Raw genomic sequence first — 25,612 nt, forward strand, 5'->3', positions numbered from 1 at the left:
ATATATATATATATATATACATACATACACACACACACATATACATACACCCCTCATATATACATAAAATAATAACAGAAAACAACTCCAAAGGGGGGGGGGAGAAAATCAAATCCCTCTCCCCTCCCCCCATAATAATATTAAGCAATAAGGTAAGGAAAAAAAAGGGAGGGGATATAAACCAAAACGGGGAGGGGGGAAGGACGACCAACATCCATTATGTCCTACAGTTTATCTAAGAGAGTCCAAGAATTCCTTAGCCTTTTCTGGTGATCCAAAGTTATATACGGATCCTTCATGGTTAAAGCGTAACGTCGCTGGGTAGCGTAAGGAGTACTGAATATTTAAGTGCCTTAAACGCTTCTTCGCCTCGTCGAATGCTTTCCTCTTTCGAACCAGAGCCGGGGAAAAGTCCTGAAATAGCATGATCTTGGATCCTTTGTAGATCATAGCTTGGGGGTCTTTTCCGAGATTTCTAGAGGCTTCTAGGAGTATCTGCCTCTCCCTGTAGCTCTGCAGCCGGAACAGGACCGGGCGTGGGCGCTGGTTCGAGCCGGGCCCACGTATTGCGACCCAGTAAGCCCATTCCACCCTTACCCGACCTGATCCAGCTTCCAGATTTAAAGGCTGTGGCAGACACTGTTCGAGAAGCTGTAAGCTGGCCTTCCTCTTCCCGTTCGGGAAGGCCCAGCAAACGAATATTTTTTCAACGACCTCGATTATCGAGGTCATCAATGTAATTCTCTAAGGTCCAGACTCGCTGTTCAAGAGTCCGGACCTGATCCACGGCCGATTGAGCTGCAGTTTTGGAGGTTGTGGCCTTTAACTCCGCCCCTCCGACTCAGTGCTCGATTTCTTGGATGTCTCGATCGTGCTTCTGCAGCGCGGCTGACAGTGAGTCCCATCGATTTCGGGACTCCTCGATGAAAGCGTCGATCTTCACATCCAGCTTGGAGATCATCTCCACAAGGCTTGTCACTGTAGGTAAGTCCCCCGGGGCGGCTGTGGACGCCTCTGCTGCAGCTGGAGAGGGTGGGAGAGGGGTTCCTGCTTGTTGAGAGGTGCGGGCTCCCTTCCCTTTAGTTATTTTAATTAAAGATTCGATTGTTTAAGTTTAATATTAAACAACTAATTAAATTAAACAACTATTATAAATGATTTGATGAGTGTGGTGGGGGTGGGTGACCCACTTTACCCAAGTCCTGGGAGGAGCACTGTAGACTCAGACTTGCTAGGTCACCGCCATCTTGGATCCCCCCCCGTTTCTATGAATTTTATCATCTCTTATACAATGTAGTCCTTGGAAAATGTCAGAATGAATGGTTTGGTGAGTGTGGTGGGGGTGGGTGACCCACTTTACCCAAGTCCTGGGAGGAGCACTGTAGACTCAGACTTGCTGGGTCACCGCCATCTTGGATCCCCCCCGTTTCTATGAAATTTATCATCTCTTATACAATGTAGTCCTTGGAAAATGTCAGAATGAAGATTTTAATATTTATTTGAAATGGAATTTATTTTCCATTTCACAAGATCTTATTTTTGACCATTGATACAGCTGGTAGTCACTGAGTTCAACTTACTGCTGTTAGTCAAATTGACAAATAGTGGGAACTAGTATTCTACAAAGATTGGCTCTGCCTGCTTTGCACTGTAAATAATTTATACTTGGTACACATAGAGTTTAAACTGCTTAGTTTAACTATTTTTCTGAAAGTCACGAACAGTGAATTTGCATTCTTAGTATCGTGAGTTGTTTTTTTATTGAGAAAATTTCAAAGATTGTTCACTCAGCTGATGACTACACATTCATAATGACAGCAGCATAGGAACCAGATGCTAAGCTCATTGTATTCAGAGAAAACCGTTAAAGATCTCCCACCTTGTATGCACAGTGCAGGAAGACAAGAATAATTAAACTACAAATTGAAAATTACGCACACTCACTCAGCTCAACACTGAGGGTGAAATCATATTGGAGTCTGAGCAACATGGGCTATGGCGCGATTTGTGGCAGAATTGTGCAAATAGTCCATCGAAGCCTCTCTCACCATCAGGAGCATCTTGCTGCATCGTTTATGCTTTTGCTGAGCATCGGCTTCTCACTGTACAACATCAAGTTGTCAGTTCAGGAGGTTTATAGCTTGTTAACCATCTTATTCATATCACAACTCACATCATTAATAGAACGTTAGAACGTTACAGCATAGTACAGGCCCTTCCACCCTTGATGTTGCACCAACCCCCTATGGAACCAATCTGAAGCCTATTTATCCTTAACTGTTCCATTTTCATCCATATGTTTATTCAATGACCATTTAAATGCTCTTAAAGTTGGCAAGTCTATACTATTGCAGACAGTGTGTTCCACACCCCTACTACTGAGTAAAGAAACTACCTCTGACATCTGTCCTATATCTATCACCCCTCAATTTAAAGCTATGTCCCCTCATGCTAGCCATCACCATCTGAGGAAAAAGGCTCTCACTGTCCATGCTATCTAATCATCTGATTATCTTATATGTCTCAATTAAGTCAACTCTCAACTTTCTTCTCTCTAACGAAAACAGCCTCAAGTCCCTCAGCCTTTCCTTATAAGCTCTTCTCTCCTTACCAGACAATACCCCAGTAAATCGCCTCTGAACACTTTCCCAAGCCTCCACATTCTTCCTATAATTCAGTGACTAGAACTGTATGCAATACTCCAAGTCCGGACAAACAAGAGTTTTGTACTGCTGCAACATGACCTCTTGGCTCCAAAACGCAATCCCTCTACCAATAAATGCTAACACACTGTATGTCTTCTTAACCACTCTATCAACCTGGGTGGCAACTTTCAGGGATCTAAGTACATGGACACCGAGATGTCTCTGCTCATCTGCACTGGCAAGAATCTTACCATTAGCCCAGTACTGCTTATTCCTGTTGGTCATTTCAAAGTGAATCACCTCACACTGTTCCACATTAAACTCTATTTGCCACCTCTCAGCCCAGCTCTGCAGCTTATCTATGTCCCTCTGTAACCTGCAACATCCTTCGGCACTATCCACAACGCCATTGACTTTAGTGTCACACGCATATTTACTAACCCATCCTTCTACACCCTCATCCAGGTCATTTATAAAAATGACAAGCAGCAGTGGACCCAAAACAGAACTTTGCAGTACACCGCTAGTAACTGAACTCCAGGATGAACATTTCCCATCAACTAGCACCCTCCATCTTCTTACAGCTAGGCAATTTCTGATCCAAACCACTAAATCACCCTCAATCACATGCTTTTGTATTTTGTGCGATAACCTACCGTGGGGAACCTTATCAAACATAGAACATAGAACATAGAACATAGAAGAATACAGCGCAGTACAGGCCCTTTGGCCCTCGATGTTGCGCCGATCCAAGCCCACCTAACCTATACTAACCCACTTCTGACTTTGTTGGAATTGTCTGGTCTTTCTAGTTTTCTTTTAGTTCCTAGCTGTCCATATTCTTTGCTATTTGAAGGAAATTATATCAATAGTTGAGATTACTTCCCAGTCATTCTTCTTGAGCATTTTTCTCCCAGCCTGTGGTCGAGAAGTCACATTTCCTGAAGTTCACTTTTAGGCTTTCCTTAAAGCTTAATCTTGGCTTACCTTGAGATATTTAATGCATAACTCTCCTAGAGGTTATCATCATCAATGGTATGCACTACGTGCCTTGCCATTTGAGCTGAGCTCTGATCATGAGGTGCTTCAATTCCAGACATTTCTGCTCTTTGAAGTATCTCAATGTTGGGTAGTGTGTCCTTGCATTTGATGCTCATGGTGTTCCAAATGCAACTCTTGAAAACTATCCAACAGTTGAATATCCCAAATCGGTAGTCTAAGTTCACACCTCACACTTAGCTACATTGAATTCCATTTGCCACCTTTCTGCCCAGCTCTGCAGCTTCTCTATATCCTGCTGTAACCTGCCACATCCTTCCTCACTGTCAACAACTCCTCCGACTGAAATCTATATACATCTTAATGAAATCTATATACACCACTTCAACTGCTTTACTCTCATCCACCTGTTTGGTCACCATCTGAAAGAACTCAATAAGGTTTGTGATGCATGACCTAACCTTCACAAAACCGTGTTGACTATCCCTAATCAAATTATTCCTTTCTAGATGATTATAAATCCTATCTTTTATAACCTTTTCCAACACTTTATCCACAATCGAAGTAAGGCTCACTGGCCTATAATTACCAGGGTTGCCTCGATTCCACTTCTTGAACAAAGGGACAACATTGTCTATCCTCCAGTCTTTTGGCATTATTCCTATAGACAATGATGACATAAAGATCAAAACCAAAGGCACTGCAATCTCCTCCCTGGCTACCCAGAGAATCCTAGGATAAATCCCATCCTGCCCAGGGGACTTATCTATTTTCAGACTTTCCAGAATTGCTAACACCTCCTCCTCGTGAACCTCAATCTCATCTAGTTTAGTTGCCTCTATCTCAGTATTCTCCTTGACAACATTGTCTTTTTCCAATGTGAGTACTGAAGAAAAATATTCATTTAGCGCTTCTCCTAACTCCTCGGATTCCACGCACAACCTCCCACTACTGTCCTTGATTGGCCCCAATCTTACTCTAGTCATTCTTTTATTCCTGATATACCGATAGAAAGCTTTAGGGTTTTCCTTGATCCTATCTGCCAACGATTTCTCATGTCCCTCCTGGCTCGTCTTAGATGTTTCTTTAGGTCCTTCCTGGCTAACTTGTAACTCTCAAGCCCTCTATCTGAGCCTTCATGTCTCATCTTAACATAAGCCTTCTTCTTCCTCTTCACAAGAGAATCAATTTCTTTAGTAAACCACAATTCCCTCGCTTGACCACTTGCTCCCTGCCAGATAGGTACATATTTATCAAGGACAACCCATGCTGCAAGTTCACCCATTTTATTATGGATGCTGCTGGTGTTGAAATAGACACACATCAAACCACCTTCCTGCTCGCTGATGCACTCTTATGACCTTGAACCATATTTCTGACCTCAGTACTCTCAAACTCCTCCCTAAGGGAGGGAGGGTCGCAGCATGGGTTGGTACCTAGGACTTTGATATTGTGGCCATTTAGGAGACATGAACAGAACAGGGATAGGAATGGTTGTTGCAGGTTCAGGGATTTAAATGTTTCAGTAAGAACAGAGAAGATTGTAAAAGAGAGGGAGTATTAAGGACAGTATTACAGTGGCAGAAAGGACATTTGAGTACTCGTCTACTGAGATAGTATGGGCTGAGGTTAGAAACAGGAAAGGAGAGGTCACCCTGTTGGGAGTTTTGTAATGTTCAGGTTTCTATCTTACTGAACATGCCAAGCAAGCTAGATATCAAGAAATTCATCATGGAATTCAGAGTGAGTACCTGGTGACCTTGTCTCACCACTGGCTGTGATCACTCTCCATATTGCTCAGCACCAAACAGCATGTCAGGCAGGATCCATGGCTACCAGCTATACATATCAATGGACATTCGCAGCTGATATTTTCCAATACCCCACAACCATCATGGCATCTCTCTAATACACTTGCAGACCACGTAGGAAATATAGGCTTGCATTTCAAAGCACATAAGCAACAGGCATTTAAAGCCTTCAGCAGGAACACTTTGCATGCAGGGGCCTGACATCACCTAAAAGCAGATCCTGACCACAGAACAATCAAAACAAACTTACTTTGCCCACTCTGTGTCTGCATTTTTCAACTTCATCGTGCAGCTGAGATTCAGTTGAAGATGGAAGGTTTTCCTGAGTGAATTGTACATTCCTCCTGTTATTCCAGGTGCCTGCCAACCTTCATTTTTGTTCTTGATATCAGCTATTGTCAATCCCATCAGCTTTGAGCTTCCTCGTATTTCCACTCAATCTTTTTATTTAACTAGTAATATCCCCAAATTTCCCCTGAGTCCTATGGACACTGAATAGCCATTCCTAAATCATTATCCACTGTTCTGCCCGCTTGAATCCAGGGTTGTGGAAACTTCCAAAGGGACTGCCTCCCACAGTATCCCATGAACACTTAAGCTACATCCACCATTATTTCTAGAGGTTCCTTCCATCATAGTCATAATAATAGTAATCCTCTGCTTCCCATGGTAATGTTTCCACTGCCCAGGCCCTACGGCTAATCCTGGCCAAACCACTAAACCAACTTGGGAGGACAAAAAAGCCCAGGATTCATTTCCTTGCAGCTCCATTACTGCATTGATGGAACTAGATTTGGTGAGTGTCTGATTCTGAATTGGAAAGACTTAGATCTCTGTATTCTGACTGTCTGTGATGCACAAGATGGTGCATATCCATGTAGACAGAACAACCTGGTAAAAGCATTGCAACATAAGATGTCCAGTGAGCTCTAAAGTGCAGTATTGAAGTGTTCAACAATATTCTACATTTAATCTGAGGTGCTCCATGATGATGTGATGTGGCTTGTGTTGTGCCAAGGCCATCTTCTATAGGTGGAGGGTGGAGGTGGTTGCAGTCCTTGGAACATGCCTGAGATGATGGACAATGGTGTTCAAAATAGAGGACTGAAAAAGCCATCAGCAAACCTCAGCCATTAGGTTACCACTCAGTTTTTCAAATTAAGAACTAATGCCATCTAGCTTTTCACCATTAACTGGGATAATCGCAAACTGCAAATAAACAAGTTGTGATTTGTTAATAATGACATGCACATACATGGAACTAGGATCCTTGCTGGTCAAAACAAGATTTTGAGCTATATATTAAAATCTTAAGGAGAACATTGCTCTTTCTTTCATGAATCTACAGGCCATAGGTTAAAGGTGAGAGGGGAAAGATTTAAAAGGATCTGAGGGGCAATGTTTTAACGCAGAGGGTGGTGTGTGTATGGAACGAGCTGCCAGAGGAAGTGGTAGAGGCTGGTACAATTACAACATTTAAAAGACATCTGAATGGGTATATAAATAGGAAGGGTTTAGAGGGATATGGGCCAAATGCTAGCAAATGGGACTCGATTTATTTAGAATATCTGGTCGACATGGACGAGTAGGACTGAAGGGTCTGTTTCCATGCTATATAACTCTATGACTCTATGGCTTTATAAGTTGAGAATCTCATGTTTTCCTTCCCGCTTTACTCGTCCAGCTTTCTTTCATTTAAACATTAGTTAATCATCAAGTGGATGAGATGGTCTCGTGGTGTTATCACTATATTATTAATATAGGGCCTTGGATTCAAATTCTGCCATGGCTACTGATAGAATTGGAGTTCAATAAAAGTCTGGAATTAGTCTAATGGTGGCCATTAGACCACTATTGATTATTGAAAAGCCAACTTGGTTCACTAGTCCCCTCTACAGAAGGAACCTACTGGTGTTCCTGTGACTCCAGACCAACTGTGATGTGGTTGATTCTCAACTGGTCTCTGGGCAATTAGGTTTGACAATAAATGTTGGCCTGGCAAATGACACCTACATCTTGTGAATGAATTTTTAAAAATTCTGCCCTTTCTTCAATGTATCAGGGATAGGATTTTCAAATACCTTGGTGGATGCAGTTAGGTGTGGACACTTCTTTTAAATAATGCTGATGAATGTCTCTGAAACATGTTGCTATTTATAAAGTGAGGGAAGGGGTCAAAAACTGCTAAGTTAGTCACCTCCAATAAGCTGTTTGTTAAGCATCCTGAAAAGGCTTTCTACATGAAAAACAGGAAAAGTGAATGGTCTGGTGTACTTAAGTGTTAGCTGGGAGCCATTATGCGACTCTTTGGAGAATTTCATTTATACACTAAACATTCTGACTTGCAATAGTCAGCAATTACTATTGCAGTTACATTTGGTTTAGAGAGCATCAAGTAAATGTAGTGTCAGATAAACACTGGTGTTTCATGCAATATCATGAGCTTTGCAGACCTGTGCAAAGTGACTCAGATGCAAAAATAAAGCAATCAATGGCAACGTTGAGTTAATGATGGAATGATACTCATTCTGAAAGGACAAATGAAGCTAAGAGCCTGATGTCATGGGAAGAATGAAAATTTGTAATTCCAGATAGTAGGCTGCCAGCAAAATCTACTGATCACAGCTGAAGCAAGTCAAAAGCTTGGATTGGCAACCCTACGTATCGAAGAAGAGATTTGCAATGATTTGTAGGGTACCAGGCTATTCACTACCGAACAGAACCTAAAAAAATTACAAGATGTACCATATAGGTCTTGGATGTCTTCCTGGTCAAAATCAATTGAGTAGAGGAGACTGTGAGACTGACTCAAGATCTACTGAGAAGAATTCCTGTTATCATCAAGTCCAACCTGCAAGACAGCATAAAGTTGCTGGGAAAGAAGGGAGTAACCCCAAGAAAAAGTCAACCACACAGACTGGACTAGCAGTATGATGATAGTGAAAAAAAAATTGGAAAAACGGAGGAAGTGAAAAGTTCCAAAGAATTTAAAAAACTTTGAAGTGATCTCATTCCCCCAAGCTAACAATTGAAGAAATGTTGCCGGACAAGGCAAACATCTTTACCACCCTCAGTATAAGGGTTGGATACTGGTGAGTGAAGTTGGATAAAATCAAAAGTTTTCTGACTACATAATGGATGCCATTTGGGTGATACAGAAGACTGTGCATGCTGTTTGGCACTTCTAGGGATCTGGAGGAGTATCAATGCAGACAGCAAGATATAGTCAATACTCTTGCCAGAATATGGATGGTCTGCTAGTAAATGGACATGGTGATATGGTAGTAGAAGCTTCACAGACCATGATCAGAATCTATATGAACCTTATGCAAAAGATGCAATTAAATTTAATTATATCAGATATGTAGATCATGTACTGGCAGCCCAAGGATTTCAGCCTGATCCTGATAGGGTAAGAACCATAACAGAGATGTAGAAACAAAGAGATTTGAAAGAAGCAATGATTTGTTGAATTTGTAAACTGCCTTGAAACATCCTTGTCTAATTTGCCATCAGAGTGTCAACCTCTATGCAAGCTCACTGAGTGCAAATTATTATTGTGTTACTGGGGTCATTATGATTCTAGTTCAGACCAGTAAATTGATATCATGATCCAGTTGAGTGTGAATAAGGTTTGTTTAAAGTATCATAGAGCCCCTAAAGTGTGGAAGCAAGCCATTCAGCTCACCAAGTCCACACTGACCGTCCAAAGAGCATCCTACCCATACCCACTCTATTTCTGTTACCCTGCATCTTCAAGGTTAATTCACCTAGCCTGCACATCCTTGGACACTATGGGCAATTTACCATGGCCAATCCACCTAAACTGCACATCTTTGGACTGTGTGAGGAAACCAGACCTCCCAGAGAAAACCCATGCAGACACAGGGAGAATGTGCAAAATCTGCACAGACAGTCATCTGAGGGTGGAATTGAACACCGGTCCCTGGTGCTGTGAGGCAGCACTGATAACCATTGAGGCACTGTGCCACCTACAAGGAGGGGAAGTTGGAGACTTATTAAGTTACTTGTTACTTGTTACTTATTAAGAGAAGTAAGCTATGATATTCCATTGTTTCTAAGGAAACAAAATAACTGTATTTACAAGCTTAGAAAAATAAAGCCATCTATAAAAGATGTAAAGCCTGTTTGATCACATCTTCACCAATATATCTGTGTGGATGCACCTATCCATGACATTGTCAGCAAGGTGACTACCACACAGTCCTTGCAAAGACTAAGTGCCATCTTCACATTCAAGATCCCCTCCATTATATTGTGTGACACCATCACCATGCTAAATGGGACAGGCTTTAAACAGATCTAGCAACTCAAAACTGGGCATCCATGAGGTGCTGTGGAACTCTAGCAGCAGCAGAATTGCATTCAACCACAATATGGAATGTTATGGCCCAACATATCTCAATTACTGTTACTGTAAAACTGGGGTACCAAGCCCTTTAGATATCATGCAGTGTCTAGAGCCTGTAAATGGGTGCCAAAACCCAATTGTTGGTTAGAAAAGCTTCAGTCATAACTGATACATCCTGACCACAGGGTTGTGCATATGTTATTCGCTCACAGGGATTCTGTGCTGGTGCATTCAGAATTCAGAGTCACTTTAAAAGAGTTAGCTACTGTTCAAAGGTCCCTGCTGGTCCATTGTTTTACTACCCTTTCCTCCTTACCCTGACCTCATGTATATAAGGATTTACTGCCACTCTTTTAACCAACACCAACTATCTAAAGTGACATTTCAGAGATGAGTTGCAATGAAAACAAGGACACTGGTGGTGCTAGCTTACAACTTTCTAATGGGGACTGAAGGAACAAGGAATGCATCAATGAACAAGTATATTAACCTATTTTCATTTGCCTTTTGCTGACCTTTTAATGTGTTGGTAATTTAACGAAGGGCTAATCTCAGCGTCGTCTCAATTTTCATGGATAACAAAACAAGACATCAGGGATGTAATTACAGTATTACCATTCTAATTGAACCAGCCCCACCTGGTTAGAATAATCAGCTGTTTAATTCACACATCACACATTCAAATGTTCTTTACTGCACTGAATATTTTATTTCCACATTTAATTGCTGAGAGTTAAATTAATATTTATTCTGAAGGTTGTTCCAGGAGAAGAACAAAAAAGCAAACAGCAGCCAATATTTAAGGTGTTCTTACAATCTAGGTGAGTAGCTGACTGTAAACACACAGCTCTTCTTCTGTCAGTTCTACTTGATTGTGCAAAACAAAATTGGCCTCTGTAATTATAACAGCAGTACAGAATACAGATGTTTTCTTCTGATATTGTGTGAAGACAAACTGATGTTAGGAAATATAAATATGGCCATCCAACCCTGTGCAATCTTCCAGGTAGACGCATCTTTAATCAGAGAAATGCAACTAAATGTTAGAGATCAGCCAATGTGTCCAAATACGAAATGGAATGATGCATGGACATTTCCAGTCTGAGACAGGCAATAATGATAAAAGCAATTTCAGGGAAGGTCAAGAGGGAGAATGAATAGTACCATTCAATTAAATGTGTGGGATAGATAGTACAGTGTCTTAGCAGCCAGTAGAACTTGCTCCACACGGTCATTTACAATCTAGATATCTGAGACCATTGCATTATTCCAGAAGCAGGATTATGCAGGATGACCATAATCCTGGTGAGGAAAACAAGGGAAAGCCCATAAACAGAATACACATGGCCAGAACAGGCTGGAGATCTATGAGTTTGTTTTCAGATGTCTCCTTTTATTCAAATTCTAATTTATGTAAGGGGATGGAGTGGTGACCTCCTTACAAGTTTGCATGATACCTTTATAATTGCAACAGAAGGTGGTTACAATTCTTTTATATCCCCTTTGAAATATTTAACCTTCCACAAAAAAGAAATATCTGACATTGTGAATTAACCATGTGTGAATATAAATGGAAACACATGTCCTATACTACTCTTGCAGTGGATTAAAGCTCTGTTGTGCCACAAACTTGATTCTGCTGCGTGACATTTTACTTTGTCTAATTATATGTCTCAGAGCATGCATGTGCTTCTGAGGAAGTCTGCCAACAAAGTGCTGATGTCACTGTACTTTTGTATTAATATTCCTCTGGTTTTTGGAGTACATGAAACTCCAACACCTCATTGATTTGCCAGTTCTGACGTGTGAGCCAAAAGAGTGAAAGTTCATGGATTCTCATTCATGAAGAACATTACCACATGGCCTGAACCTTTCCTCACCAAACAGCATGGAGCAACAACCTTGGATAAGCAATGAAGCCAGTTATGGCACCATCAGCCATGATGAAATTCATTTGAGACATTTTGGTCTGTAGGACTTAATACTGCACTTACTCAATAAGTAAACAAATAACCTAACAAGTTTATTTGAAAGTACATGCTTTCGGAGCGCTGCTCCTTCGTCAGGGAACTAGTGGGGCAGGATCATAGGACACAGAATCTATCGTAAAAGATAAGTTTCATACAACTGGTGCAATGTATTGAACAAACCTAGATTGCTGTTGAGTCTTTAATCACTTACAATGGAGATGCAAGTTTCAATTGACTAATATGTAACTCCCAGAAGTCTTTCAAGTCACAGTTCTGAGATAAGGTTTTATTAAAAAAAGGTGACATCTCAGCTCAGACAATGCATTAAACGTGTGAGGTTAGAGTCTGTCTGTATCCCAACCTTGAGTCAGACGAGTTCTATTTCCAAAATAGGAATTTATAAATTGTTATGTGGATTGAGTGCCTACAGATTCTGTGCTTTTTGAACAAAATAGAATGTATCTGCAAATATAAATCTGCATATGCAAATTCACCCGATAGACCTATGTGTGTGTGTGCGCGTGTGTATGAGAGAGAGGTCTGTGTTTGTGTGTGGCGAGAGGGAAGATGACATATACACACACTCTCTCTCTCTCCCTCACATATACACATGCACACACACACACATAGATTTATGTCATGATTCAAGCTTGCATTTACTTAAAGAGAGAGAAGAGTGGGCCTAAAAACGGGTCTTTTAAGTGCAAATAGAGGCATGATAAGGCCATGAGGACAGTTATGTTAAAGGTCAATGCAGTAGAGTGGCAGATATTAAAGGAGATGTTGCAAAATAATTAGATTACAGTGAGATAGAAAGATTCCAGGAGCTAAACTTTAGGTTTCTTTCAGCCAAGAGCAATTGGGTTTAGTTTTTTGGTGGAGTTCCCTCACCCTATCTTAACAAGCACATTAATTACTTACCATGCCTCTATGGTATCTGTCACGGTCTATCCTACCACAAATCTTTCTAGGAACAAATTGCTACTCACTGGATATCCACTGAAACGCCAGCGTCTTTTGCGACCGCATAATCTTAAAATCCCATTGTGCGACTGGATTCAAAACTGCCCTATACATTTTCTGACATTTGTCTGGATGTGGCAGATGGGGAAGGCGGGGGAGGTGGGGGGGGTTGCTGGGGGAGTCGGGGGGTTGCTGGGGGAGTTGGAGCTCCACTTTGTTGACAGAATCCTGGAAGTTCTGCTGGTTGGGGTGGTACTGATATGGGATTTCATCTTCCCCAAGAAAAGCAGCAGTGGAAGTCATGACATTGAAATATACCAGTCTGGCCTGAGGTTGCCACCCAGGTTAAAGCTATTTCAGCCATTTGGAGGAAAGTCCGGCAATGCATGAAGGCCAGTGTTCTTCTCTCTGCCAGGGTAAGTGCCACCATCTTCTCTCCAATTCCTTCCACTCGCTCTATCATTGCTCCTGCACTAGCTCTCATTAAGGCTCAAGACGCTCATGATTGCCCACAACATCTTTCCCACTCACTGTCACTCAGCTGACACCATTAATCCTGTACGCTACCTACTCATTCATTTGGGGCACCTCACCACCAAACAGTAACAAATCTGCCACCCACTTTCATCTCCTGTAATATATGCTTCTGTCTCATACCAGGTGGAAATCAGCCCACAATAGGGTAGAAAGTGTCATGGCTGTGCTGTCTGTCATTTGACTCCTCCTTGAGTTGGTTGAGGCCTGCTGACAGCAGTTACAAGCTTCTTGACTTTGCCACTGCACTAAAGGTAGCAGAAATATAACTCTAGAATCTGTGGCTGAGGGAGTAAAGTGCTAAATGCAAGGCAGGGATGCTGTGAGCCTCCAGGGAAGTTCAGAGTGAGTGAGCTCTATGGCAACAAGCAAAGAACCAGGAGATATTGCCTGGTCCAGTCAATGAGCTGGATACATGTCCCTAAATGTAAACTATTCTTGCTACAGCATTACAATGATAGCTAATGGTGCAGTCCCTAATGCAACATTGAAGTGCAGAGATAAGTGCTTCGGAGATATGCCATGAAGGTTTTTAGAGGCTGGCACATGGCCATGCCAATGTTCGAGGATGTGGTAAGCTTTGGCTGGTGCCCATGGAGCATGCCCTGAGATGTTGGTGCCTGATTCTCCAGTATGGAGGTTGTTCAGAGCAGGCGCTGAGCTGAATCTGTCAGGGAACCTCTCTGGTTTCCTTGTTGTGTTTTTCTGATATCTTGCTTGTTAAGTGAGTTCGGTAAAATGAGAGGTTGTGCCCTTAGTAATATGTTTGAACAAGTGTTAATCCTCTTCAGTTGGCACTTCGCCATTTGCTAGCAAGAACCTTACCACACTACTTGTGATGAGCACAAAAGATGGAGTGACATAATTTCGATATCAAGACAGGTCGCACTGCACTTGTCACCTGATTCTGCTCCATATCTTGCCATGGACCATGTCATTCAAGCCCCAATAAGATTCTGCCTTAGGGAATGAATGTACAATCTGTGGCTAACCGAGGAAGTTAAAAATAGTATCAAATTGAAAGAAAAAATGCACAACACTTCATAGAGAAGTGGGAAGACAGAGTATTGGGAACAGCCGAAAGACCAGTAAAGAATGATTAAAAAATGAGAGAATCATTAAAGTATAAGAAAAACCGAGATGGAAAATATAAGAACAGGCATTTAGGTTTTCTACAAATATTTAAAGGAAAAGAGTAACAAAAATGAACATGTATTCCTTTAGAGAATGAATCTGAAAAATTAAACACCAGAATTGACAAAAGCATTGAACAAATCATTTATATCTGTTTTCAGTAAAGAAGGCATAAAATATATCCCCAGAATGCTTGTAAATTATGAGGTGAAAAGGAAGGAGGAACATAAACAGCTTTAATTACCAGAAAAAGCATACTGAGAAAACCATTAGAACTAAAGACTGACAAGTTCCCAGGACTTAATGCACTTAATCATAATATTATGATGAGTTAGAAGGATTAAGGAGATAGCAGGATTATTTTATTTGAAGATCAATAAAAAGACAGATTGGAAATTATTTTTAATCAAGTATCTCCTGAAACCCCCGTGGTTTCAAATAATGGCTGTTCTTATTTGCTTCAACTCATTTCAGGGAAAACATATGACTATTTTATTGCGGATATTTACAGCTGTTCCGTTTTGTTTGATTATTTGCAGGCTTGATGATGGCCTTTCATTTCTGTACAACGTAGTTCTCCTATATCTGGAAAAGAACCCTTTTGTGGTCCAGTGTGTTGCCTGGAATCCTGGTCTAGGTGCTTTTGCATGAGAAACCTCAGAAAGACTTTTGCATCTGCAAAAGTCCCCAGAGACAACTGCATGTTTTCAATGGTATCTGATCATTGAAAACACCATGTGTGCGTGTACATGCCTGTGTGTTGTTTGTTTTGGTTATACACTTTGTAGAATAAGTTTTCTTTAATAATAAATTCATAATTATGTGCTTTTTAAAGAAATCTGATTAATAGTTCTTTTACTGTAAGTTAGTAACAAAACTTCTGAGGAACCAGGTAAAGAATCAAACCCTTGGGACAGAACAGAAACAGCAGTCACTTCACATCTTGGTTAATATTAGGTGCTTAAAAATAGTGGTTGTACTTTTCTACACACTCTGGAAAAGTTCCATCTGATTAGAAGATAGTGAATGTAACTCTTCTATTCAAGAAAGGAAGGAGACAGAAAGTAGCAAAATACTGATTAGCTTAAAATCTGACAGGGAAACAGTTGGAACTTTATTGCTGGAACAGCACAGCAGGTCAGGCAGCATCCAGGGAACAGGAGATTCGACGTTTCGGGCACAGGCCCTTCTTTCATTCCTGAAGAAGGGCCTGTGCCCGAAACGTCGAATCTCCTGTTCCCTGGATGCTGCCTGACCTGCTGTGCTGTTCCAGCAATAAAGTTTCAACTTTGATCTCCAGCATCTGCAGACCTCACTTTCTCCAGGGAAACAGTTGGACCTACTAATAGGAGACTAGAGCATGGCACTGAGCAAGTCTGAGTGCAACTGGGTAAGACCAAAATAACTTTCTGCAAAGGAGATCACATATGACTTTTTTTGCATTTTATTACCAATGCAGGAGATTGTGCCAAAAAGGACAGCCCTTAATTGAAATCAGAGTTGGGCAGATGTCAATAAAAGTACATAGGAGAAAGTGAGGACTGCAGATGCTGGCGATCAGTCAAAAAGTACAGCAGCTGAAAATGTGTTGCTGGAACAGCGCAGCAGGTCAGGCAGCATCCAGGGAACAGGATGCTGCCTGACCTGCTGTGCTGTTCCAGCAACTCATTTTCAGTTCTGATCTCCAGCATCTGCAGACCTCACTTTCTCCTCAAAAAGTACAGCAGGTCAGGCAGCATCCGAGGAGCAGGAGTTGGCATTACGGACATAAGCCCTTCATCAGTAAAGTGCCAGGAATTTCCAATAAAGTACACAGGGTCTGATAAAACACAGGGAAAAAGATCTGTATACAATTCCAAACACAGACTGAACTATGAAGGTTATTCTCATGGGCTCTTTCCCAATACACTTCAACTTCTTTTTTTTAATATTTATTTATAATACATGCACTTTGTTGCCAGCTGCAAGTTTAAAAGCCCTTTTCTAATGTTTCACATGTGAACAAGTACTCCACCATCAGTGATGTTGTCCACAAATACAGCAGACTTTGAAGGGCTAGGAGGCAGTCACATGGGCCAGAATTAAACACATATTGGGAGTATACTACAAATCACTGTCAGGCGATTGCAGTGCAGCTCTGGACACCCCCAAGTAAGCATGCAGTTCCTGCAGGTTATCAGGGGAATCAGGAGCTGGGTAACAAAATTGGCAGCTTCAGAAGGACATCATTTGGAGGCCAGACATTCATCTCGAGTTGCAACTCTAAATCTTCTAGCTCCAGAATTCACCACCACAATTCTATATCACCTCCTGAGATGACCCATCACTACCCCTAATAATTTTCCCTAGTTGTTACTGACAGTCCAAGTCCACAGACAATCCTGCAATTTCACCCTTTCCTTCAAGTGTTCAATAAAGACAAGTGCCCACTTATGGTCCAAATCCACCTGGTACACCCCACCATCAATCAGTCAGAAATCAGGTGCCATAAGTTTCCTGTTCACCATTAACTCGATCTTGAAGTTTTGGCATAACTTAGAAAAGTTGTGATTTATTGGATATCCATAGCAAACAAATGTAGGGAAGCAAAGCACTGCTGAAACGCTGCCAAAGTAATCCTTTAAACGTAACCGGCCATCAGGAAACTGGGATTGCAAATCCTATCTGATTATATCACCCCACCTGCCATGATTCCCATTCCTGGTGATCCTATTAAATTCATGATGTACTTCATATCTGTCCAATTTTATTTTGATGTTGGCTCCTCTGCACCAGCCCTTTCACCAGTCGAGTTTCAGGCAGAGAATGGTTCCATAGGTGCTGTCTTTCAGTGTGCATTCAGCCAGCAGTGGTTATGAACAAATGATCTACCTGGCCAATCAAAATATCCATACCTCTTAATTTTACAGAAGGAATCAGAGGGCAATCATTTCTTCAAGTCCCCAGTCTAGTAGTATCTTATGTATCCTCAATGGATACATAAATCACCTATTTGAATATTATTTGTCATTACCTCATATGGTTATAAGCAAAAAGAAAAGATTTTCTTTCTGCTGAAGACTATAAATTCAGCAAAACTATTCCTTCAAAGAGCAGGAAGGGAATTAGGATGAAGATCTACATGTTATGTTCCTTATTCTAGACTCATTCTATCTGGCTTACCAAAGAAAGATATGTTAACTGGTTAAGAAAAACTGGGATTTGATATTAGTAAATGATTCAAGATTTCTTGTCAGATAGAAAACAAGACCAGAGGAATTGATCAAGACCTCATTAAAGATCATTTAGCTTAGACAGGAAAGGTTTCCTCAGCTTAATGTGACAAAGGAAGTTTAGCTCTTTAATCATATTAATATTGTAATGTAAACACATATTTGCAGTCTGCATGAAAAGAGCAGAGGTTTGATAGAAGTGATTAGTTCTTTCAAAGAGCTGGCACAGTTATGATTGTCTAATTGACTGTCTCCTGTGCTGTAAGATTCAAGGATTTAAAGGTTCAAAGGTGGCAGGATCAGGATTTGAACTGCAGTCAACAATAAGCTTTGCTGCTGAATTCTATTGTTCTACGTATCTCTACTCTAAAAGGAATTATTACTTTTTAAAAGAATTGAATCAGCTACTTGCCAATTTTGTTTCCCATTAGTACTTCTTAGGATATTGTTACCCAAATAGACTGGATAATACATCACCCATGATGTGATTAAGTAAATTACAGTGCCTGTGTCAGTACACAGAATGTAATGTACTTATCTGATATCAGAATGCATAATATTTACTTAGTTTACTTACTGTCCTATAAATTGTAATTTTTGTTTTCAGTGATTCTATCTATTCTTTCTTTATGCTGCAAGAAAGATAAATGATATCCTGGTTGAAGACATTTGTCTCTGTCTATTGTGGTGAGCATGATGGCACAGATAATTATTCGACTGTCTGAGAATGCATTGTCTGGCTACCTATAAAAACAGGAAACGTGTATCAAATCCACACTGTACCTGCAAAGGAAAAGTGCTAACATCAAGCTACTATTGATAGAATATGATTTTAGTCGTGTTTGTGTTTGTATATCTATGTCAATGCAGACCTCTTTAAGGATCGTGGAAGACTACCTTTGATGTAATGTATTGGCCAATGGAATGTTTTGTATCTAACATATCGAGTATAATGGATGATCAAGGAGTTCAACAGATTATAAAAAGCAAGAAAGGGAGGATGAGGTTGGGATAGGGTGGTGGCCTGCATTATTAGAACAAAGCATGTGAGCGAACTCCAAGTGACAATGTTTTTCATTACATCATAAAACTTCCTTGTTTGTGCAAATATTTATTAAAATGCCTCCCAAAAGTTTTTTTCTCATTTCCTTAATATTGGGACAGATTCAATCTTAATTGACGCTTAGTGTATCTGCCAATTTTCTGGTTGCATTGGGTAAATTAGACAAGACTAGTAAAATGACTTTGGGTGGAATGTTCCACTCCTTGATGTGGCATAAGCAATGGAAAGAAAGGTGGGAAGGTATGGAGTGAATGAAAAATCAGAATTTTGATGCCAAGAAACGGGTTTGCAATTTTTCCAGCAAGCCTTAAATGGTGACTTCAGAATCATACCATTGAGCAGTGACTACCTTTTTTTCCATGCATTTGCAACTCATTAAAGCAAAAATACCCTTTAGTACACCACTTCCAATTCTCCATTCCTTCCCTGAGAAACTGGGATATAGTCCAACAGATTTATTTGGAAGTACAGGTTTTCAGAGTGCTGTTCCATTGTTAGGTAGCTGCCTGATGACGGAGCAGTGCTCTGAAAGCTTGTACTTCTAAACAAACCTGTTGGAGTATTTCCTGGTGTTGTGTTATTTTTAACTTTGTCCACCCCAGTCCAACACCGGCACCTCCACATCCTGAGGAACTAGACAGTACAAATTCCTGACTGTGAAGCAGAGTCAGTAAAACAGTTAACAGTGACTTGTTTGAAGTAAAAGGTAAAGTCACATAGTCGAACTGGACCACAGTTACTCTCCAATTAGCAAGAAGCGACTGGTCATGATTAACCTGAGGATCACCATGCTTCAGGAAGAGGAGAGAGGTTGAGAAGGAGAATCTTTCATGGTAGCCTCAGTCAGTGTGAGTTGCATAAGATCCTGAATGTTCTTGACAAGGTGGACACTGAAACACTGTCTCCTCTTACTGGTGAGTCTCGCATTGGACAGAGATGAAGAGAACTTTTTTCTCTCAGATGATTATGCAACTTTGGAACTCTCTGTCTCAGAGGACCCCTACAATATAAAATAAACTTCAATTAATACCTAGGAGGCTTGCAGTCACATGCTTGTTGACACACGAGTCATAGTTCTGGAAAGACTGACCTAGTTAACGTTAAGCCCCTTCACAAGAAATATAGAAACATCTTTATGCCTCTGGTTTAAAATCCAAACTATTAATTTATAAATCACATGCCTTTCATCACTACAGTGAGGATGTTTCAGATCTTCCAATGTAAACATTCAGGGTGAATGTTGTTTTAAATAAGTTCACGATAGGTTGGGAGAGAAACATTAGCATGTATCAGCATAACTCAAATTTATTCACACAGAGGGACAAAAAGATGTATTTTTGAACAAGGAATCTGCAATAGATATAAAAACATGTCTTTCCAAACACAATAAAATTTCAGACTTGAGGACCACAGCTACTCTCCAATTAGGCCGGTGTTAGCTAACGTTTGGTCCTACTGCACCTAAATACTGGGCAGGATAAAGATATTTAGTGCAACACCGGCAGGGGGGTATAAAATGCAGAGACAAGGAGCTATGTAAATGAGCAACAAAGGATCTCAGTGGGTATAACCTGTACACAGTGCAAAGAATTAAGGAAGTTTGCATACAATGATGTTTTGGTTTAAATGTTGTGTGTTGATTAGTCTAGCCTTGCAGTAATTACTGAGATGATGATAAATTCAAAAATAACTGTATTCTTTATGGATCAAGGAGCTATGTACAAACTTATATAAATATCTCCTATTCTGCTGAAGTTATGGACAAACTCTCTTCAAATCACTCAGTTACATGTTCTCTTACATCATTATTATGGGAGATGTCATTCACACACAGTTCTAGGCATCAATCCTCTCAAATTAAAAAGAATCACTGTACATAACTCATTAGTTCTGTTTCTCTCTTTACAGATGCTGCCAGATCTGCTGAGCTTCTCTAGCACTTGCTGCTTTTATTTCAGGTCTCCAGCATCTTTGGTGTTTTGCTTTTAGTTGAGTGTTTAACTCACTTCTCTACCAGGTATGCCATTTTGAAAAAAAATCTGCTTTTCTCTCTGATGGGATTTCCATTTGAATCTTTCAGCATATTTGCCTTCACTGCTTTCAATTTCCCTCCTAGGGTTTGGTGAAGTGTTTGCCAAAGCTTATTTTCACAGCCACATTTCCTTTCTTATTGACTAAGTCAGAGTCCAACTTATCCCACATGGATTCCAACTGAAGTTCCATCCTTCATTCTTTGAATCCACCCAAGATTACAAGTAGCTCCTTGACATAAAATGCTACTTGGCAGCTGTTCTCGCCACATTCTGTGACCCATACTGATTGCCGAAAAGAAGAGCTGTTTTACTTGAAGCATTAACTCTGTTTCTGTCTCTACAAACGCTGTCAGACCTGCTATGTTTGTCAAGCATTTCTCTTTTTCTTAATGCTTACAGTCTTTATTCAAAAATAAACTGCAGTAATTTCTTCAAGAAAGAAATGACATAACTTCATTATAATGCAACAAACTTGTAGGTCCAAACTTTACATTTTTGAAGACAGTACATTCTATCAATTCATTCCAAAAGTATGACGGATTTGTCAGTTGTGCTGCACTTCATCACTTAAAGAAGTGACTCAAAAGTCTGAATTTTAAGCATTAAGCAAACATGAAACCACAACAGTTTTGCAAGTGTAAACATGCATTTGACAAGCACAAACATCACAATATCAAGGAAGAGAATAACAATGACAGTAACTGGAAATACATGCTGTGGATGTGGAGGGGATTACCTAGGCAAAGGAGAACACACAAAATATCTTTTCAAAAACGAGTCATGGCAAGCAAAGTCATTGTGTAAGCTACTTTTGCTGCAAGCCGTAGATTGGCATCAAAAAATAAACAATGGTGCATAGACTCAACATGAGTGAGTGAAGCTAAAGAGTGAAATTCTCTTCTATAAAAATCAGCAACAGAAATGTGGCCAAATACTCACAAATCCTACAAATTGGAAAATCTAAATCAGAGAATGTGTTGAACAGATGTGTACTCAAATTTCAAATCATGTTTTAGGGAAGCAAATATGCATCGGAGCATGAAAACATAAAATTGTTAGAAGAAAGCCTGCAGCAGGAATGGTTATAGATGTAGTTCATCATCCAGAATCTGTACTTTAGATGTTACAAACTACAAGGAAACTGAAAACCCAATTTTAACATGGAGTGTGATGTGGACAGGCATGGTGAGAATCTGCTCACCGTTCTAACCTGCGTAGAAGGAAGCCAGACAATGTTATATCCCTGGTCTCATCTCTATGCTACTGGTCAGCTGCCTATTCTGAAATGTTCATTTACTGCATGGGGTATTGGTGCCCCTGGCTAGACCAGATGGCATGCTGCTCCTTTATTGCTCCTGAAGTAGTGATCTTGACAAACTGTAATCTTGAACTACTGCAGCCCATGTTGTGGATGCACCCACAGTTGGGAAGGAAGTTCCAAGATTTTGATCTAGTGACTGTGAAAAGACCATGATAATGCTTTCAAGTCAGAATGATGTGTGGCTTAGAGAGAACTTGCAGATGATGGTTTTCCTACACATTTGCTGCCCTTGTCCTTCTAGGTGCTGGAGGTTGGGTTTTTAGAAGATGCTGCCAAAGGATACTTGTTGAGTTAATGCAGTACATCTTGGAAATGGTACATTCTGCTGCCACTATGCTTGTTTGCAGGAGCATTTGATGGGAGGGACTATTGGGAATGAAGACCAGTGAAGGCAAATCACAAATTTTCTAGTGCAGCATGGAGAAATATCAGTTCTATCACACTTCAAGGAAAGTAACAAGAAATTATATTAAATGTTTTCCCTTAGTCCTGGATTCCCTTCCTACTGCACAGACCACAGTTAAAATTGCAGTTATGACTCAATGATGTGACTCGGCTTGAGCCACACACTTAGAATAAAACCCCAAAAGATGGAGTTGGATGTCCTTGCCTACCTGATCAAAAAACTATATTAAAATTGAAAATGGTTTGAGTTAAGCAAGGCATCAGTGTCTAATCCAACTGAGCCATTTTACCTGCTGTGTGCTTTCTGCCAAGTAAGAAAAATAACTCCTTGATTTCGAGCACAAAGTCATAGTCATTGTCTGGGGAAAGGAAAAGTTTCTACCTTTGCAGAGAAACAGGACAACCAGATACATAAGCAATAAAGTAAAAGTCACCCTATTATGCAGTGCCTGATCTCAGTCCTCAGTACAAATGAATAGTTAAAACGTTTGATCATATGTTACAAACCATGATGTTCCAAATCATTTTTCAATTTCTGATTTTAATTCCTTCATCCTTGACTTCCATGCCTCCATGTCATAAACGCTGGAATTTCTTCCCTAAAATTTTCTGTCTCTGTATCAATTTTCCCTCTAAGCTTCTCCAAGGTACCAGGCACAGTGACTGGCAGCTGAACACCAATCACAGCATTGAATTCAGTTCGGAAGCTGCTACTGCAGACTGAACACAGAAGTCCACATACCTAGAAGTTAAGTGGGGGGGAGGGGGGTAATGCTGCTTCTTACCTCTCTTTCTTCCTTGCAAATTAAGCTTAACACCCGCCTCTTTGATCAAACCTGTGGTTATCTGTACTAATATCCATGTGACTTAGTCAAAGTTTGATAGATAACACTCATGTGAAGCATCTTGGGATATTTATTACATCCAAGTTGTTATCCATGATAAACTGACTGCTATATTAGAACATCGTTATTTACTTCCACAATCCAAATTAGTGCAGATACTATTGATACTGAAGCCGACAGAAAATATTGTCACGATTTCAGTCAAATTAAAATGTATTGTTAGCAAGTAAGAAATGGTGAGGAAGAATTGATTGCAAGTATCAAATGAGAAAAAAAATATTTATTAGCCTAGCACCACCTCCAACAATGCTACATAGATATACTTCAATACTTCAGAGAAAGCAGCATTGCAGGCCACTAATATGGCCTGCACTGTATTCTTCAATTACATCAATGATGTGGAATAACTGGAAAAGGTACTACATTAATGAGTTTCTCCCTCTAATCTCTGCAGATGTCAGAATTACACAATGAAGCAACATTTGATTTGACTTCTGTGCTACCTTTCACCCTCAACATTCTCTGACAATTCATAACAAATAATTACTTCAACTACCCAGTAGTAGACAGAATGAAATCTCTAACAGTGGAATTATTCAACTGATACACAATATGTGCTGAAAACAACTAAGTTGGGTCTTCTCCAGAAGAACATTTAACAGGATCTGATGTATGAACAAGTATATGTGCTCAGGCTGGACTCACTGTCTAATTATTTTTATTATAGTAGATTATTTTTGAGTCATAATTTAATTAAACCTTGACTACTATGATAAAATTATATTTTTCCTAATTTTTATAATTTACTTGTATGTAATTCTGTAACAAACAAGCAATGGCCTTAAAACGAATTTCTGTATGGAATTTTGCCTGGTCACAAAGTGAAAAAAGGTCAGCACACAGGTACAGCAAGTCAATAGGAGCACAAATAAAATTCTGATTTTAAAATGGATGGCGTATAAAATATAGAAGCCTCATTATAACTGTACTGGGCACTGATCATACCTAGAATGCGGAATACGATTTTGTTCACATTATTTAAGGGAAATATCATCCCAAACAACACTGCTCTTTGGCTGTTTCAATTATTTCTCTCCGTCCAGCAACTCTGTGGTCTCACACAAAATTGCATAGTAACATGCGTTAATGGGATTTCTTAAACTCGGCGGTATGATCCCAATTCAGGGCAATCTTGCGCCCTGCGACCCCACCCCACAGTTACCACAACATTTATATTTGCGTCACGATAATTTGACAGTAAATTAAAACACGTTTTAGCCTAAAAACAAAAACAGCTCAGGTATTGCGGATTGAGGACGTGAACTTCCTGTTAAAGTAAGTAGCCATCAGCCATTTGTGCTATTATCTTCAAAATTAACTTTTGACAAAGGTTTGACTGATAGCAGTTTGTGAGCTGCAGTCAGAATGAAACGCCATACTGATCAGTTTCTGTTTCAAATTAGATTTCAGCGGAATTGCTTCTATAAGTCATTGTTCACTTGCGCAGTAATTCGTCTCCACTAGTTACGAGGAAAGCTCGGAAGAACTTCCTGATTTTACAACAACTCAATTCTCATCTATTTATATTTAACAAAATTAACAAAAAAATCATCTTGCTTTAATTTTTAGGTATCAATTTTAACTTAAATTTAGAAATGTTTATGTAAAACAATTATTGAAGTAAAAATAAGCTGAATAGAGTCCAAAACTACCATTTTTCATTAATTACACTTTACATTTTAACTACATTTTAACTTATTTTTCAAAAATAACAAACACATTTGGATTTGAATTGTCTTTATTTACTGAGGTTTGAACGGTACAATATTATTGCAGCTTTAATGTATAATACCTCTATGAATTTGAGTAAACAATATAATGATGCATCGATTGCTTTTGTGGTTTAGCCTTTTGCTATCAGTTATACACAGAAATTTGAAATACTTTACTATAATACATATCTATAATTTTATCAGAAATTACACTGGTGAAGTCTAACTTTGAAATGCTCAGCTAATCCCAAAGCTTTTTATCTGCAGGGTACAGTTAGTATGTTTGCAGATGACACCAAAATTGGAGGTGTAGTGGACAGTGAAGAGGGTTACCTCAGATTACAACAGGATCTGGACCAGATGGGCCAATGGGCTAAGAAGTGGCAGATGGAGTTTAATTCAGATAAATGCAAGGTGCTGCATTTTGGGAAAGCAAATCTTAGCAGGACTTATACACTTAATGGTAAGGTCCTAGGGAGTGTTGCTGAACAAAGAGACCTTGGAGTGCAGGTTTATTGCTCCTTGAAAGTGGA

This window comes from Chiloscyllium plagiosum, chromosome 14 (genome assembly GCF_004010195.1).
Source record: "Chiloscyllium plagiosum isolate BGI_BamShark_2017 chromosome 14, ASM401019v2, whole genome shotgun sequence".
Lineage (NCBI taxonomy): Eukaryota > Metazoa > Chordata > Chondrichthyes > Orectolobiformes > Hemiscylliidae > Chiloscyllium > Chiloscyllium plagiosum.